Here is a 16,547-nt window from a genome sequence, read left to right as displayed (position 1 = left end):
TAAAAGCACCATGCCTCCCTTATTATAGATTTATTACAATGAAATAAACTCTATACCTCGGCATTATTGATATATAGATTTATAAATTATAGAAATTAGTTTTATTATTTTTTGTCTACGTAAATATCTGTACGTATCTTGTACTATGATACCTTGACACATTATAATATTTACTCAAAAACCATTATCTTTACACAATGTATTGTCGTCCATATAAAAAACCGTGTTGGCTATTACTGATGACCGTGACTGTACACAAAATTATTGTACTTACTTAAATATCTCTGGCGTGATAAATTATAGCGCTTGGATATTCTATTATAATTCTGAATATTACAGGTAATAAACTGGGGTTATCTGGACCGGATATACATAATACGAGAATAAATTGACTAAGGAAATTGCATACCTATATGAAACAAAGAACGGTATGGGATTCCATATTAAAGGAACCTCACCTTTATTATTATATGTACAATGGAAATATTGAAAATTGAAATCGGGGGTTGAGAAATGAACCGGTTTTCAGTTTAAAATTGTTATTTATTGATTTTTGAAGATTTCAAAAATCGTTTACGTGAGAGCCTTTGAATTTTTCCAAACGATTAGCTCGAAATTTCATTGGGAAATTTTACACAACAGGAAGACTTATTAATTTTCTATAGGCACATACAATACATATACGGCGTAATTGTGAATAAATTGTATAAGTGATATTAACTAGTATTTCTCAACTGGTGGTTCGCAAATTTTTAGCGTTCAAATGCCTATGCTAAAAATTCTAATAAAATCTTCAAAACCCATGCATCTGCAAGTGTTTTTACATTGTTTTTTTTTTATTATTAACATAGATTAATGGTTCTACGTGACGAAATTAACTGCGATCAAACGTTTCACTTGAACTTATTGTTTTGCAATACCTCATTTTAAACATAATTGTGTAACATTTAAGGACTATAATTCAAAGGTTTAATCACAATTTGAGTATCCCTATAATGATGATCCTCGTATAGGTAATCTATGGATATAATATAATCCCTTCATGGAAGACATACATTCGTTTGCACTTAAGACTCAAAAGAAAAAACCTAATCGATTTGTCTTTTGATGCAACTCTGGTGTCCAGACATAAAATAAAAACTCTGGCTCAGTTTTGGATGTCACTGGAGGAAGAATACCCATCTCTTAGATACAAAGCCATAAAAGTAGTGTTCCCATTTCGTCTACAAGACTAAGACTTTTTCGTACATGTCAGTCATAAAAACCGAGCAGAGATACCGAAAGGATTTGAATGCAGTGATTCGTCTCGTTTTATTATTGTTTTATATTAAAAAAATAAATAAATTAACAAAATTACATTTTTTTTTAATTTGAAAATATCTTTTACAGTTATTACCGCTTTATCCGCCCGAGCATCTCCGGAAAATTCAAATTATAATATATTATAAATATTTTTTTTTGTGTTAGCGGTCCGCAAAACATTTTTCCTATTTTCAGTGGTCCGCAGATGTAAAAAGATTAAGAAACACTTAAAATTTTATACAATATAATTTTTATATGGTTAAATTAAATTTTGTCAAGAATCGAGCTTCTGCGAAAATTACAAATATTAGTTAAAGATTTTTTACTTATATTTTAAATTAATACATAATATTTTTTTAAATTTATAGCAAATTTAAATTGAAATTACCAGGGTACATTGTTCGTGGAAGAGATAATTGTTGGAAATATATAGTTATCCAGTAGTACACAAGAGGTAGAAAACGTCTTAAAGATATACGAAATAGTTATGTGAAAGTTAAGTGGTAACGTAACGCTTTTAATTGAGAGAAATAGAATCAGCTTGGACATGCCTTCATAAAGCAATAGATTGATACAGGATTGATGATAATGATAATAAATGGAAACCATTAACGAAATATGGAAACCTTGGGTAGAATAAGTGTAATAGACGTTTTGGTATATCTTTAACTACCATATTATGTTTCCACCAACAAATAATACATAATTAGAAAAATAATTGATAATATTAAAAAAAAAATATGTTATTATTTTATTGTTTTTTATTATAAAGATATTTGGAATGTATACTTACTTAAAACACTCGTTACTTAGTCAATATTTTATTTTTAAAATGTATATAATAGTTGTTTATAACAATACACTCTCCACAAAACTTACAATACCACTTTAATCATGAAATATATAAATTATCACTTAAATTTTAGCTCACTAAACTTAAAGCAAACTGAATGTTATCACAATGTTTTAAGTCAAACTAGCTAGTAATGTCATAGACTTCAATCGAGCTTTTAGATTTTAGAACTACGCGCCGCGTGTGAGTGAATAAGTAAGCCACACTCAAAGCTTGCGTACAGACTGGCCTCTACGTATGACTGAGTAGTAAACTTTTGTCGGGGATTACAATTTAATGGGTCCACTTTTTCAAATACCACATCAAATTGTGGCGGCCGGCCAATACGCGGTGCAACGAACGAAATCTCGAGACATTATTTTCTACTCTCTAACTCAACACTTTACCCAACTAACTATATGAATGTTTTAACAATTTACTGATGGATTTACTGTTAAAATACGTAGAATACCTACAATAAAATTTATTGCCAGAGCCTATCCCGAAAAATCGTAACGTGGAAGTGTCACATGAAAGTGTCACATTTTTTGTCGATATCTACTAGCAACTATTTATTCTTGTGTGGTCGCTGGATTCTAAAGCGTGCTCTACCTATAGACCACCGGCGTAATTGTGTACCGCAAAAAATAATTATTTATTTTAATTAACACGGATGCAAACCAAAATATTAGTAATGATAGCACTAAACACGTATTATATGCATGACGTTTTGTTCTTTTGCATACAAAAATTTGGTACTGTTCGGTCATACGGAATACAGCGGAAAACGCATTTTGAAAATAGCCGATAAACTGGATTATTTATTAGGTTAACCTAACCTAACCTAACTCAACCTAACCTAACCTAAACTAACACAAACTAACAAATAATCCAGCTTATCGGCTATTTTCAAAATGCGTTTTCCGCTGTATTCCGTATAACCGAACAGTACCAAAAATTTATATTATATAATTTGTGGATAACTTCCTTCTTTAATTTTATTATCAAACATACTCTGGCTTTTGCTTCCAAAGCGGTTCTCTTTTTTCTCATTTTATTGATATTTTCCTTGAAAATATCTTTGGCAGTTAATACGTAACCTATATAGATATACCTAACAATGTTGTTGCAAATAGATATTGCGATATGCTTTAATACATTAATATACTAATGTTAAGTTAAGGGCTTTCACATCAAAAGTAACAATTTAATTGATACATCTATTGACCGAAATACGAAACATACACTCCACTAAAAATTTTAAATACATTCTGATACGAATTACCTTTGGCGCATCTTTACCAGATGACGCTGTGTTTAACGCTATGATTTTAACTAAAATTTTATTTAATGCATTTGTTTTTGAAGATATATTTGGATGTTATATTAAATATGAAGTAAAATAATACATATTATTTTAATTTTTGAGAGATTATAATATATTAGGAATGCTAATTAATAAATTAACTAATGTTTGGTTAAGTAGAAAATATTAAAAAATGCGAAAGTAGTATACATGTTAATATAATATGTCGTATTGTGTGTTTTTTTGCGCTTTTTTTCGGTATTTATTTTGAAAAATCAAAGAAGGGAACTCAATTATATTTTTTTGTAATTCGTAGTGAGTGAAATAAGAAGTTTATCATGAGCGTTTTTATGTTTGACTGCAGTCTTGTAAAAAATCGAATTCAACTTGTAACTAACAGTCCGTAATATATAGAAACCAAGAGTCATTTTCTTCACTTTCATATACTTAGACTTCGTCTAGATACTCGTATATAGAAAAGTTTTTTTGGACTCTTCAATATAATATTGTTTAAATCAGCATAAATTCGTTATTTTTTTATAGATATTAAACATGGTTAAAAAATCTGTAATTAACTTAATTCAATAACCAATATTGGCGATATTAAAATAGTACTTGAATTGATTTGTATAACTGTAGTATGTATAAAGTGTATACGCTTTAGCTGACTGTCAGAATATTGACATATAATATAAACGTATTATTTTATCAATGTTTTTTTAGATCTAAATTCTAGAGCATGGATCTAATAGAATGAGCGGATATCTGATAGTCATTTCTGTTTAAAAAAATCATGAAACGGTCAATATCTACATCTAATTTTAAAACATCGCTGATGGGTTGATTATTTTTAATAATAATTATTATTCTGTTCCTATAGCCTAAAAGACATTTCAGGGGTTAAATTAAATACATCCAACTGAATGTTTCAATTCAATTCAATTCAAGTCACTGAAGGATTACATTGTTTGCCAATAATAAGATTTATATACCTCACATGAAATTGAATATTCTATTCCATTGGAAACTTGTCTATGCTTGGCAATGATACACGAACATGTATTTTATAATATTGAATTTCACATATTGTGATTGTAACTATTACGATATTTAATACAAGATAAAATTACAGAAGTATTATCTAAGCTGTATTTAGAAGACATTTTGAGATTCCGGTTTCTCGAGAATTTTGTACAGTTAATCCGGAGAATCCTAGAAAATATAAATACAAAATAAAAAAAAAACTTTTGGAAAGGAAACCTTATAATAAAACTCTCGACATTTATTGAGAATTGGAAATCTCTCTATTTTATGGGTATACTGGTACGACCACATTACAATTGCTCGAGTGAGTTGACAAGTTAGTGCTTGGCGACAGATTTGATGATGAAGAAGCGCTTCATGTGACTGGGAAATATGTACCGTGCACCGTCCGATAGTGCAATACTATGCGCCCTTGTGTTACGTCTGTACTGGCACCATCGAATTTGAAGACCTTAACTTATACACCGGCTAGACGGCAGCGACTTGCCTACACGGTATAGTTTGTGCAAAAAACACCTTTCGGTTTGCGCGAGCTACAGTTTTCCTGTCCATACACACGTGCTTCCTGATACAAACCTGTTTGCGCAGGTAAGCTTGTAGTAAAGCATGAGCATCTAGCCGGCGCTTTAGCCTGCATCGACCACACAAGAGCAATCTGATATGGCGAGTAGTGCTGAACGACGTACTGGACCAAAAGAAATGGTACACCTTATGTTCGCTCTATATTCCGACCATGGAGTGTAACAATTAATATACAGTACGTTTATTAATAATATTTCTTTAAATATTTTTTAAATGAAAAAACCGTTAATTTTCTAGAGAAAATATAATGTTTTTTATAGATTAATACAATTAATTATTTTTTTGTGACAAGATTTTATTGAGGAGAATAAAATACTATTATTAATCGTAATAAAATGAATTAATTGTCAAAAACTTTAAAATTAATTAAGCATCAGTGTATTTAGCAAGTTTGATATGTAAAGTTTATTAATTCTTAAACCAAACTAAAAGCCCGTCGTAGGCTAATTAAAAGTTTACGTTTCCGGGAAAACCAACTAAAAAAACCCCGTTGGCAATAAAACTTTTAACACAAACACAAGGAGAAAATTTGTTGTACAAAAAAACTGTTTTCATTACGCTGCGGAATCAGCAAAGATTAAAGTCAGCCTTATTTCTATTCCGACGAGTGGAAGAAGGAAAGAAAGCTCGCCTCAATTGTAAGCCTGGTGAAGAAACTTTCAGTAACAGGAAGGCATAACGTTACTTAGGTATACGGCGTGTTTGAAAATTGGTATAAAATAAATGCTTCCGTGAATTGAATCGAACTTAATAAGTAAACAGTCACGGCATCGTAAAGTGGGCTCGGAATAGATTGATAGAATGCACATTATTGGAAATCTTGCACATGTCTGAAAATTTATATTATTATGTATCTTTTGGCATGGCATAGCATCTTAGCAGGGCTCAAAGGCCTCGATTTTGAGCTTTGAGAGTTAATGTATTCTTTGAATCTTAAGTGTGCATCGCTGCAACCGCGTAACAAACATTCAAGTATGTTAGCGTATACGTCAGTCCTCGGTGAAATAGGAGCTTTACATTACTTGGACATGTGTTCCGAATGACGCTGGAGAGTCCGATACTATGCACCTCTGTAGCACAGCATCAATATTCCATCACGGTGGCCGATCCTTGCTCACCCTGTGGCGGTGCTACCAAATACGCACTACAGACGGGAGACGTGGCGATGGACTGAGTAAAGTGATTTTTAAACTTTTTGATTGCTCTGTGCTCCAATGCTAGAGCCTAAGAGGCTAAAGTAGCAGAAGTAGTAGTTGTATTTTTTAATTTGTTATATTGTGGTAAATATAGACATAGTTTTGAGAGTTATCATTGGTACCTAAAATTGTAATTTCGTCATGGAATAACTCTTACTGATGCAGTTGTGAAGTATTAAGGATGAAGTTCTAACCAATCTAACCCCATAAATAATGTACATTACGCCATGTTGGATTAATATGCTACTTGTTATAATAAGGAGATATGCATTATATTATGAAGCGTTCATATAGGCAGGCATTGTAATAATAATGATAATATAATACAAAAGAGGCATTTCCACAGTTGTTGACCATTTTTCTTTAGTGAGTTGATACTTTGATGTAACAATAAAATATAAGGTTTTAAATAGCTTCCATGAAAGGAGACGCAGTATACGAGCGTCGACGTGCTGAAGTGACCACGTGAAGGAAATTATTGGGGCAGCTTTTACTCTGCCATAAAAGAAACAAAGAACTATGAATAGTGAATAATCTTGATTATTTAAAGATGGCTGCATTCAAGAAAGACATGATCGAGAATATTAAAATTTTATAAATCAATGTTAGGTAGTCAATGCTATTATAGAGAAACAATTAGAGTTATTCTGTTGGCAATTTGTTGATAAATTCACGTGTTTTTTTTTAAATATTAAAATCAAAATTTGAATTTAGAATCATCAGGTAGAACAAAATTTTAGCTATCGGTGATGTATCATAATAAACGTAGCATATAAAGGCTCTTGCTTTTAATAAAATGAAAAATCATGATGTCGATCTTAAATGATGTATTTTTATGTTTTTTTTTTACATTTTAACACTACATGGGGCTATTATAATAGTGTTATAAAAGTAAAATAATCACATAAACACCAAGGCTTTGAGAATATCAAAGATATGTATTCGACACAAATTCCCTGGATAAAAAGCCAGTGTCTTATGATGGTTGCCATAATTATATATTAAACAAGAGAACATGCACTGCGGTGCTATTTTTCTCGCTTCTTATTAGCCATTTTTACAATAGTGCTTCAGAATTACTTTGTTCCTGGGGGTTTTAAGTGTCTTGAACGCTTAGGCCATCCTCCCACGGCGCAACTTATGTCCGTCGGAACTGAAACTAAAATTCCAGCCAGTATCTAGCTAATGTATTTCAATGGCGGCTCGCTGACGGCGAGACTGGACTCTCTCAGCTTCAAAACGGTCGCGAAGAGATGCGACATGCTAGTCGCGCGGTCTCTGAAGTTTCCAGTCACCGTAAAACAGTGGTACCAACATCATTAGATTTCGGTGAAAAATCATATTTTCTTACCAAAATTAGTTAAATGTTAATTGGAAAATCAAAATAACCTTATGTAAACGCTGCAGCGCGCGTGTTGTCAGTTTTTGTACAACACGGTTGATAGTTGAGTTTGACAGTTTGAGGTTATGTAATTATTATTTCAACTGGGTTTCAGTAGCGCCGTGTGCGAAGCATCACATTGGTCAGTTTATGAGTTCCTTCATAAACCAGTTCCATCAGATTTCAGTTGCGCCGTGGGAGGATGGCCTAACACTTAACAACGCGGCCAATTAGTTGTAGCTATATACGTATGCACATGCCAAATACACGTCATTAATTTTAAAGCATATTACATAATAGAAGAAAAAATATTATTCACGTAACTTATTAGTTACACGGTATGGATACAATAAGTATAAGGAAACAATAAGTATGTGATAATCCTACTTTGATTAAAAAATATTGAAATGTCCTCTTTTGAGGATAACACGGTAATGAGGGTATACGGCAAACACCTGAGCACAGAGCATGATATTAATATTAGAATTGAGGTAGCAAAAAGAATTTTTGAAAAATGAAATATCTCTTCTGCAATCGAGACCTATTTCTGGGCACTGGAACTACGTTGTATTTATACTGGTCTACAATTTTTCAACCAGAATTGTATCAGAGTATATAGAAGTATCGGAGTGTGATGATGATTTACTGATCTCATTATTTTACCAATAAGGTAGTTTGAAAGCAATGCTATAAAATAAAAGAACTCATATCTACCATAAAGAGCAGAAAAGCGGCATATTCGGCTATATTTTTCGCAATGAGAAGTATAGTTTACTTTTAAGCTCATAATGCATGTAAATGTAAAAGGATATATTTTGGCTAGGTAAGTGAATTAATATCCAATACTTTATTGAACCTATGCAAAAGAAGAAAAAGATGATCCTTTGTCCTACTACAGTTTTATAGTCTGACGCTAAGATACTAATCAACCGCAGGCATGAGATATTCGATAATAATAAGGTGTTAATCCATTATCTCTTGTAAATAACATACTAGAACACGCCTTATCAAAGAGACAAAAAGAAAACTTGGCACGACCCCAAAAACAACCCGAGTCATTAAGGAATTGTTCGCGCGAACAGAAAAGAACTGCGAGCTTTAAGGAAGTGAATGAAATTTTACTGCTTCGCGAATAAAAATATATAACTCGTACGTCATCGTTGTTATGGAAGAAAATATTCCTGAGTAAAGCCTCACTTTGTAGTTTTTCTTTTTTTGAGCGCCCGGAAAATGAAAGTCATGCTAATGCCCTCCGCGAAAAATGCGTGAAGTAAATAAAGGAAAATAGATCGTGAACACTTTCAGGGTTTCAACTAAATTTGTTTATTTTTATTTAGTTACATCATAAATATACGTGACATAAATGAAATTTAGTTTCCGGCTATATAATAATATATACAATAAGCTACCTATTCCTTAGTTTAGCTTTACGCTCGCCTAAAAAGATTTTTATCATTTATTTTAATTAGGTAATACTCATTTTTCAAATAAGTTATTAGATGAAAATAGACGGAAAAAATACATACACAAACCTTGATATACCTACTTTTAAATATAATATTAAAGTTAGATATATTATTAATATACTATTGAAGTATAATATAATATATCATAATATTAAGTAATAAATATAAAAATAATATAATATACTAATAAAGTTATATAAATTAGATATTTATATCAAGGATAAAAATAATTAAATATGTATATAATTAAATTATCTATAAAAGATTGTAGATTATATGCACGAAGTTGAGTGAATTAATATGTTTTTAAAAAATATTTTTTATAAGTAAGTGATGAAATAATTTGTATTTCCGATACCATAATTAAACTATTTTCACTTAACGTATTTAAAAAATAAAATGTATTCATAATGTATTTGATGCACAAAAATAATTAATTTAGAATCAGAATATATATTTGCATTAGTTGTTAACAGAAGGCGTAGAAAATTATTATATTACTATAATATTATTATTAAATAGAACACTGAATGATTATATTATATTACAATACGTACTAATCTGAGCTTGAAGAAATGTGTACATTCTTCATATATTAAACCGTATGCATTAATTTTCTCATTATTGTTGACAATATAATATTAACTTGGTCGCAGGTTCGAATGCTGTTTACTTATTGTATTTTGGAATCAGGGTATAGATTTTACAGATTGAGCAAGTAGCTAAGATCCTTTTCTTGTAAAAACAAAAATCTGTTAAGGGGGGACATGCTCAGCGTAGGTCAAAATGGAGCTTTTATTGCATTTTAAAAGCATGATCCTAGACATTACTTAAACGTTGTAGATAATCTATTTATATAATATTGAAGCCTTATTATAATTTATATTTATTTTAAACATTTTATGACTGCATAAAGTATTTTTATTACATAAAATAGTATTCTTTTGAACCTCTCGCTCTAATGTTTTAGAATATAGTCATATTTCAGTACATACATGTGCAGTGGTGTTAAGATTTTTTACATTTATTAATTTTTAAACGCATTTATAAAACCATTAGTATAATTTATGTTGACATTATTATAGTGAAATATTTACGATAAAAAATTATATTGATAATCTCTGTGATCCCAAATTTGACAATAATTAGGCATTTTATTATTCAAAAATGGGCAAGATAAACACATTTGAAGATAATTCTAAAGATACTAATGTCTAATAGCTATTTCTTTGACCATTCAAGTGTAATTAACATCCTACGAATAATGATTGCTTTATAATAATTATTGACCTAAGAATAAGGTAGTGTTTTTTTGAAATACGCCATTTCTTTTAGCATTTCCCAGTGGTTAAGCTACAACATACGGCCGTAGCCATAAATTGACAAACTAAAACTGAAGTAGGGAGTAAGGGGTCTAGGACGATTTGGCACCGGACAACTGGACGCCACGGAATTCGAAAATAAATAGACGTTAGGTACTTATAGGTACTTTAAAAAAAATATCCAATATTATTATTTATACTTCAATGATTATATTATGATTTAATAGTTAGTAAGAATGTAAATATGCAGACGTAAACAATGATTTAATCGTGCATATGTTTAAGTTCCAACGAAAAAAGAGTTTTTTATTTTATATAAAGCCTTAGGCATGGTAATTCTCAATCCGCGATAAAGACTACATTATGAATCAATCCAAACTACTAAGTACTAGATAGAAACTGATTAAAATACCTCGTCTACACGTGTCTACAACAGTGCGGCGTCCAATTGTCCGGAGGCCAGTCGTCCCATTCCCGGGAGTAAGATCATGTTAACGCGCGTGTTTGGCTTTTCCAGGATCATGCTTTGAAAATACAATAAAAGCTCCATTTTGACCAACGCTGAGCATGCCCGCCCTTAATTCAAACCTCCACTCTGTGGAGGCCCATATTATATGATCGTCTAATAATCGAACATGGTCAAAAAAAATAAATGTTGATATCATTCCTTTTTGTTATAATACTATCGTGTAGCTTGAAAAAGATAATTCATATTATATCCGGAAATACATACGTATGATTTTTTTTTATATAGATGAATCAGCATTTACTGCTGTAGCATACACTGAAAAAAGGTTGGGCAAAATTTCAATGTTTTCAACGATGTCAAGATTGAGATCGCAAATACTGATCCCTAAATCATGATATTGAATATTCTTTCCTGGCTTGCCAATTCGTATTATACACGCTGAATTAGGTTTTTTCACTCTCCCCCACACTTTCAATTTTAACTGGATATTATTTCACCAAATTGTTGAATTGGCACTATTCGCAGATTCAAATATTGTAAGTGACCTACATTATCGGAAATAATAATTTCAAAATTTCTGTAAGTATTTGATTATACAGACAGATAACGAAAATTTCTGGCATAATATACCAACGAAAACCCATTGTTTTATAGCGGGACTCTATTTTTTTATACAAATATTTATTTATTACTGCAGCTTCCGTCTGGCATATAAATCTGATGATAAGCGATTTTCCGTCGCTTTTTTAAGCTTTAGGCATGCATAAAAACTACCGATTTTGTTTATATAAATCATCGAGTGAAATTTTTATGACCTGAACACGAATCCGCTTCCTTCTTTAAAATAATGTTGGTATTGTTTTATATTTTCTAGAAAAAATAAAATCAATGCATGTTTATTTATCACACGCTGCTTCTAACAAAAAGCCGGAAAAATATACATAGAAATATAAATTAATATTGACAAATTGGGTGTTTTTTTACTATTGTAAAAACGTATAACATAGGAAACGAAAAACTAATACCTATTGAAAAAACCATTCTTTGATTTTAAATCTCAAAAAAATATTCACTGTACATCAATATTATGCTGGATTAATCTCATTTAAAGTCTATTTATATATTATAATGAGACTGAATAAAGAATTGTAAAGATTTTGTTCTACAAGTAATTGTCAAAAGAAGTGAAAACGATATTACTATAAGATAGCCAATGAAATAAAATATTCTAAAGGATTTAAGGTTTGTGCTATTCCATTTGAGTGGTTTTTCGCGACCCGGGTTTTACCTTTCGGCATCTTCAGGCACTGTGTACACTTTAAACTCACCAAAAGGCAAATAAACACTGACGACGAATACTATTAACTCTAACTTAATTATATAACATATCAATACAATAAAGTAGGTAAAAACTTAGCACCTACCTATTAATTCATGGGTCACAATCAAAAATATAACAAACAAATTATGAATAGTTGAAGTGTTTGTAAAAAAACCCCTTACCTTATCAATAATAATACACTCGATAAGCGTATAATAAATCGCCTAAACCTAATAATAGATCATTCATAGACGACTCAAATTGAATAGTATATAACTTAAATCCATTAGAATTTAAATTCAAATTCCATCAAGTACCTTCGGCCGATAGTATTAATATTAGAAATATAATATTTTTTAAATTATTCGAAAACAATAATTTTATTTGATTCGTTGGTTTTTTTGCAAGCTATCACAGGACTGAACGTATTGCCGTCAGCTATTTTTATAATATACAAAACACGTGTGTTGTCAGGTAACAACATGTAAAACAAATATTTTGGATATTTTAGATCTGACCTATTTTTATTTTATTTTTCTCAAACACATGTTGTGTCATATTTGACTATTTGACTTTCAATGTATTGAACTTTTTAAAATGTAGGTATTGGTAATTGATTGCACATACATACACACCGCAAAAGCTTTAAAGTATGTAGTAACGATCTGTTATGTAGGTATATTATACCTATCAAACTTTGCAAGTTATAAAAGTTAATAAACTATAACCATGTAATGATACAGTTTCTTACATAATATTTTAAACTTGATAAACACAAATTAATATAAAGGGCGTCAGAAGTCATTCGACATTGTACCCACGCCAGATCTCATACGAAAGACGTCAATAAACTAATTAAAATGTTATCACCAACAATGTATAAAAGGGGACACGCAACTTGCGCCCTTGTCATTTATTTTAAGGTCTTTGTAACGCGTATTTTCTATCCTCCATTTTATGTATTTGCACTTCCGATTGAATAAACTTTATGTTTTAACTTCCGTGAAAACTTATTGTTTCCCGATCATAATCTCGCCATCTAGTCTAAATACATCCTTGAAGGTAAATTACCTGACGGTTACCTTCAAGACGACGGTCTCTAAACGTAACATCTGTGAGTATTACATCACGAGTTACACAGAAGTCTTGTCTTTGGTAAGGAGACGAAACAAATGTAATAATACGATCACGCCACATCAGGTTCCTATCAACACAAGCTACCTATTTACTTTGCCTTCCTCCCCGATTGGCATAACAGATCGATGAATAACGTAAGATAAAAAACCTTTTTGTCGTATTTTATTATTTTCGTGACATTGTGCAAAAAAGTAATTAACCCACAGAAACAAACTCTTGAATTTTATTAATATGCGAAAGGAAAGATGTCCATATTTTTAACTAGTCATAATACGCGTCAATAATATGTATATCAAATAGGTACGGTGCTAGGCTTACGTTATTTTCGTTTACGAACTATTACTACATACGTTAAATAAGTTGAATTAGTTAAATGTTCTTCTCAGTTTCTTGTATCTGTTATAAAATGAAAGGATATTATAATTATAAATTCTCCACATGAGTCGACTATTTCCATAAACTTATAAGTACACATTATTGTTAAAATCAAACAATAATAAATTATAGTCAAATTATGTGTAATTTCACACAATATGTATAACTTTCGAAACCTCCCAAATGCAAAAAAAAAGCATTTTCCCACGTTTTTCTTAGCTCGTATTCTTGTTTGTCCGGTGGTTGTTTATCCAGTACAAATCTTGCAATCGATTTTTAACTAACTTCCCGACTATCTAGACATTTAAAACTTTTAGAATATATCAGAACACGATGCCAATGCATTCTTTTAATACTTTTAACCATCTTTAAGTAGAATTGAATTCATTTTCAGTTAATTTTGTTTTGTATGAAAAGTTATTTCGGAAGAAATCCGTAATCCAATCCACTATTATTGGTTGCTAAGAGGGCGGTCCTAGCAACTAAATCGTTAATATATACGTGGTTACTATGGAAATCAAAATGACATTTCAGTATTCTATATTTGTTTGTTTCTATGTTGCAAAAAAGCAAAAAAATGATTTGTTGCCAATATTTCCTTATTTGTCCTAAATTATTAATACATAAAATTGTCAAGATTATATGATTCAACAGAATTTAAAAACGTGGTTTATAAAAAGTTCTTTTTAATTATTGTCCTAAATAAACCGATTAATTAAAATAATGATATACACTTTTAAAAATTAAAGATTTATCCGCAGCTAGAAATGGGCATACTATTCTTATTTAAAATACAATTCAATATAAATAAAAGAAACACTAAAACGTTTTTTACAACAAAAATATTGAATTGTACATTTATTGGTATTCGAAATTAGAACACTTAAATTAAAGTTGTACATGTAAGACAGATTATGGTTGTGTTACTTTTTGTTTAATACCATCTAATTGTACAGAGTTATTCCGGCATAAGAATAATATTATTCGAAATATATCTGATGTAGATAACACATGGATTCCATAACAAAGCATTCTTAACTAATAATAATTTGTCTTGTAGAAACTATTATCTGGGTCGAGCAAAATTAATGACAATTTGTAGAAAGATTATTCCTCTCATTTCGCTACTGGCACAAACAAGAAAAACTTTATGTGAGAGAAAAGCGTGAAGAGATTTCTCATTAACTAATATTGTATGAAAACAGAAGATGCTGGCGTGGGCAGAAAATTCTGTATTATCTCACAGGCACGATTTCTGCCAAAACATTATTCGAAGACAAAGGCATGCATTGTGTACTTCCGTTTCTCTTTTATTGTATTCCGTATAAAATACGTATTGTAGAGTGTGTATTTACAGAAGTATTACAAAACATGTGTCTCTGAACCACGAACAATAATGATATTGCTATTATGAATAGGCAGGCACGCAATGTATAATTAATTATAAAAATAGCTGATATTTTTACAATGAATTAAATTGATTTGTTACTGCAGTATTGTTTTTTTAAGTTTATGATTTGAGCTACCCCATCTCTACCAGCCATGTGTATGTAGCCGCAATTTGTGCACGGCCGCCTTCCATGACGTTATAAACGTGTCAGAATGAAAAGATTTCAGTGCCACACCTCCTTGTCCCGAAACAAAGCTGCACGGGACTTATGTAGCAACCATGTACCTTGGTGCTGAAAGAAAGAGCTTTTGAGGAGTCCGGAGTCAAAAATGATGAATCTAAGGAGGGATCGGAATTATTCCTGTTCTCCATATGACGCAGCAAATTTTTAAAACCATTATGTGCATACTTTGACTCCAAACATACATTAGACAACAATAAGAGTATTTGCCAGACCCAGGATTCGAACTTGGAACGCGTGATCCGCTCGGCAATCGGTACTAGTCTAGATTTTGTTTGCCATCGCATAAATATGAATATAGTATCATCATTAATAATATTATTAGTCAATACTGAATGTACGTACACTATGAAAAATCTTTAAAACAATGCTGGACTGAATGGGATTTGAAGTAGGATTTTAAATACTTCGAATAATTTAATTTTTGGTATTAATCCGCATGATCCATAGACGGATATAAATGAAGCGCCTAGTTTCAAAAACCCCTAAAACGGTTTTTGAAAATTTTTGAGTTATATATGTATTTAGATAGATATTTTTATTACCTATATGATGACCAAAGATTGAGCTTGAAAAACCGCCAAAAAGCATCAATACGTATGATCCATAATTAGGGTTCTTTTCAAAACCAGGTAAAATGATTGGGTGTGCTTCTCAAATACCCCTAAAATGGAAAGCCAACGTACTCTTTAGAATGTAAGGAATTATAAAATAAATACATAAAATTTATAGAAATGATTTTTTCTCATTTTTCTCAAAACTATCTAAAATCGTTTTTCTCATTTTTCTCAGAACTACATAAAGTCGTTTTAGGGGCTTTTGAAACTAGCCGCTTCAATATATGTTTTTGAGGTATTTTAAAATTATGTTTATTCCTATTATTAATATCGGTTCAAACTATATTATATTATAAACATGTATACCTATATTAAGAAAAAGAAAACTTTTTTACGGCAACTATTAATTTTATAATAAATTTATTTGTAATGAAAATGGCTGTACAGAAGAAGGCTTTCTTCAAATTCTTTGTTACAAACAATAGAGATGGGCTATAAATTGCGGTAAGCTTTAAGACGTACCGATGAGCTTTTTATGTTTTCAGAATATTCATAAAACCGGGGCATTGGCATTTTATGCTATAATCAATCTGAAAAGACAAGATAAAGCCTTTGAAGACTTTCGT

The 16,547-nt window shown here is 30.7% G+C and overlaps 1 protein-coding gene across 14 annotated transcripts in view; it reads right to left on the bottom strand.

The window, feature by feature from the left end:
* The window catches only part of GluClalpha (glycine receptor alpha 1), a 95,896-nt gene that overhangs the window by 61,071 nt on the left and 18,278 nt on the right, over window positions 1-16,547 (bottom strand). The window contains exon 1 of one of the 14 annotated variants that reach the window (XM_085956572.1): window positions 2,096-2,215. The exons of the other annotated variants lie outside the window; for them this stretch is intronic. The gene's annotated coding sequence lies outside the window, so the exon portion shown is untranslated. Of the gene's footprint in view, window positions 1-2,095; window positions 2,216-16,547 lie in introns of those variants that run through there. 14 annotated transcript variants of the gene reach the window in all.

The sequence above is a fragment of the Rhyacophila brunnea genome, unplaced genomic scaffold (genome assembly GCF_057557595.1).
Source record: "Rhyacophila brunnea isolate RB1 unplaced genomic scaffold, BYU_Rbru_1.0 scaffold_6, whole genome shotgun sequence".
Lineage (NCBI taxonomy): Eukaryota > Metazoa > Arthropoda > Insecta > Trichoptera > Rhyacophilidae > Rhyacophila > Rhyacophila brunnea.
This window is presented reverse-complemented; position numbering and strand designations above follow the sequence as displayed.